The following is a 3,659-nucleotide window of genomic DNA, read 5'->3' on the forward strand; positions in this document are numbered from 1 at the left end:
ACTTATTTCATTATTACATGTTTCATATGTGTTTTTCTTTTCCTTTTCATATTTTGATTATGTATATCATATACTTGTACCTCTGACCTGAATTTATATGTTGTAAGTATATTCTTCATTGTCCTCATTGACCTGAAATGGTTTGAGTTAATAAAATGATCTCAAACTTGAACGGCTCCAGGTGCCTTAAACAAAATATCAAATGTATATTTTGATTAAAAATATGTTACTGTTTGATTTAATTTCCTATAATTACCATGAAATACATGTAGATTCCCTGAGGACAGAACCCTATAGAAAACATAGCTACTACATGTATAATGCCCAAAATAAAAAAAAAAACATATGATGAACTTTTATTTTTTTTTACTTTCTATGGAATTCTTGGTAGTTGATAATGTAGGTTGTCCCCCCTCCCCCACACTGAAATTGCTTCCTCTGGGCCTGTTATTTGTTTATTCAAGCTAAGTTGTTGTTTCTTTCTTACATTCAAATATTTTAAAATAATTTTTTCCTCTTTCATAGTGCAATTATGCTCCACAACAACTCCCTAGGTGAAGAAAAAATGCTCATAAATGACTTCTCTCCATATTGACATACCTGTCACTTTTTACCCAATAATACAAAAGAGTTCCAACGAGGGGAGATAACAATTTAACTCCAGCAAATTGGTAACAAGGGGCTAAAATAAGCAAAAGAAAGTTATATGAAGTATTCAAATCAGTTATTCCTCTTCTAAAAAATATATTAGATTAAGAATCTTCTTTTTTTCATTTAAATATCATAGAAATAATCCAAAAATATAGTAAAAGTCTGTTATTTAAAATATGTGAAATTGTAGCAAAATATGGTATTTCAAAGTTAATTTACATCATGTAGATATTATTTCCCAAGCTCAATATTTTAATACAGAGTAGAACTTAGATCATTCTTAAAGTAACAATTAATTTAATTTATTTTCTGCCTTGGTCTTGAGAGAAATGAGCATCTAAAAATGGCTAAAAAATCATACTCATTTATTTAGGATCTATAAATAGATGTGCCAAAAATAAAATATTTATTTGAATTAAGTTTTTCCTCATTATTTGTGTTAATTAGACCATGACTTTGAAAATAAAACAAAATTTGAAAGTAAACTGATGACAAATGGTAACTTTTTTGACTTGATCAATTTGTATACATTTTCCATTAAATTTTGTGCGATTTTCGACAAATATGCAAATGAGCTGTTACTAAAAATAGATGCAGGGTTCGACATTTTTTTGTAGATATTCTGACTTCTACCTTTATGTAGAAAATTTTAAGCCACTTAAAATTCCCAAGTTGCAACCTTCCATTTGGACGATTTTTTAAATTTTGCATGGTTTTCTCGCGGACTGGCTCTTAAGAATGTAACGTCATTGTTGATTTCATTTCAAAGTGCATTACTAGTATGTTAATTAATAAGAGTCAAAGTTTACAAAGCTCTAAAGCTGAAATGATTTAAATCTAATTATTTAAGAGATTTTGATAGAATGTCTGTCAGGTTTTTGAGAATTGAGTTTTTTTGTTCCATGTTTTTATATAACAATGTCCTCTCGAAATTTCCTCATTTCCTCCCGCTCCTTATTCCTGTCCTCCTTCTGCTCCTTCAAATAGTCTTCAAACCATCCCGGCATTTGCTTGTTGACTTTCTTTTGTTTCTTTGTGCATGTTTCTGGTTGTGTTGTGTCCTTTCTCTTAGGGGTTGTTAATTGTCCATTATTATCTGCATAGAGTAAACAATAAGTTGCATGTTCTTTACTACATGTGTAATTTAACTAATATCAGTTTTTTGAGTTTCATTGGTATAGGATATGACATGGAGTTAGTCACATGATCAAATTTTATAATGTAAAAACAATTCAACGCTTGACAAAATGATAAAACAAAGTTTTCACATGAACTGCTGGTGGCTGAAGGTTCAGTTGATCTGTCTTTGTGAAGAATTTCATTCATTTTATCAATATAAACCCAGGTCGTCCTGCCTGCTCCAAATTTCCCCATGCTGTCTTTGATGGACCTGTAGCTATAACACAATAACTTTTATGATAAAAAATAAGGAGATAAAGTAACTTTACAGCATTTCAAAAATTTCTTTTAAAACTGGATATAAAACTATATACGTAACAATTATGATAAAATTTGCATAACTGTATTTAATTGCTGCTTTTACATGCTATAATTGAAACCTTAAAATACCGTATAATCCCTATTAACCGCCCCGGGCGCTTAGAAAATTGCGGAAAGGGGGCAGTTATTTTTATATTCTTGTTAAAATTTTGAATGTTATATTTTAACTTCAAGAGATCTTTTGAAAAAAAAAAACAAATAACAGAGAACCACTGAAAACTGTCTAACCTTCCTTTAAATTACAATAATCCACCCAAATTATGCTATATGACTCATTTTCCCACTTTGAAATTAGGGAATCGACAAGGAGAAGATATTTTGTACTTGTATTTTTAACTTTCACTTTCAGAAATACATGATTAGGTCGTTCTAAAAATCTTTTACTTTCAAGAATATTTGATGTATGAGTTACCTAATAACAAAGTTTCATTTTCACTTTCTTCATTATGGCGGACTTTTGATACGATTCTGGATGATTTTGATCACTGTACAGGGGGCCCTTATTTCCTGACAATTGAAAAAGACCCAGGGGGCGCTTATAGGGGTAGGGGCGGTTGATAGGGATTATACGGTATGTTATATTTTCAAATTATCTCTATATGCACAACTTTAGCAAATGTAATTCTTGATTTATTTTAGATATTGACTGAACCAATTTCTGTTCATTTTCATTTAAATGCCAATACATTTAGTAACTTTTTAAAATCAATGTTCCTCCACCAAAAAATCATAAGAAAAGAAAAACAGAAAAAAAGAGAAACCACCACCAGGATTACAAACATTTGGGTAGTGATGGGAATCGAACCCATGTCACTGACTATCCTTACACTACCTACTTGGATTTTTAAGCTATATTAGTATTATATGTAGAATAAAAATGTGGATCTGCATGGGATATTTTCCCATTCAACATAAATTAAATTTAAAAAAAAATCTCTTCCTTCCTGGAAGGACTTTTTTTAAAATATCATCTTAGCATTCAAATGACTCTGAAAAAACTTAGATATAAAGAAATTAATACAATATTTGAATAAATGTGTATCATTTAGGCAGGATCCTCAAAACAGTGAACCTAAATCTATAAAATCCAAAAGAAGCGTTATGTTTATCATAGTGACAACGTTATTAAAACTTCAAACAGGGCCTCCTGATAAAAGATGTCTTCCTTTCATTATATTTATCAGTTAGATAGCATGTGTAACCATCAAAATAGTTATAACATATTTCAAAAATGATATCATGTTTATAGTGATTGTCTTTATACATATACATGTAAAATGAATCATAATGTTTATAATGAATGTCTCAGTATAATGAATATACAGGTACATGTAATTGCATTTAGACTTTCAACAACCTATATTTTAAAAAAAGTTATAATACTGAGTATACCGAATTTTTAAGTTATTCCACTTTTTTTTTCGCATGCAGTGGGTGATTTCTAAAATCCACCAGCACTTACCTTTGATGTTTCATGTAGTAAAGAGATACTTGCCTGTGCTTTCCTT

At 29.8% G+C, this 3,659-nt stretch overlaps 1 long non-coding RNA gene across 1 annotated transcript; it reads right to left on the reverse strand.

Annotated features, from left to right (window-relative positions):
- Window positions 1–340: 340 nt before the first annotated feature.
- Window positions 341–2,684, reverse strand: LOC134265658 (uncharacterized). Its single transcript, XR_009991798.1, has 3 exons — window positions 2,380–2,684; window positions 1,920–2,047; window positions 341–1,747 (listed from the first exon to the last, which is right to left on the reverse strand). It is a non-coding gene; the product is annotated as an uncharacterized LOC134265658 (long non-coding RNA).
- Window positions 2,685–3,659: the final 975 nt, after the last annotated feature.

The sequence above is a fragment of the Saccostrea cucullata genome, unplaced genomic scaffold (genome assembly GCF_032062105.1).
Source record: "Saccostrea cucullata isolate Sc308-1 unplaced genomic scaffold, CSIRO_AGI_Scuc_v1 ctg1711, whole genome shotgun sequence".
Lineage (NCBI taxonomy): Eukaryota > Metazoa > Mollusca > Bivalvia > Ostreida > Ostreidae > Saccostrea > Saccostrea cuccullata.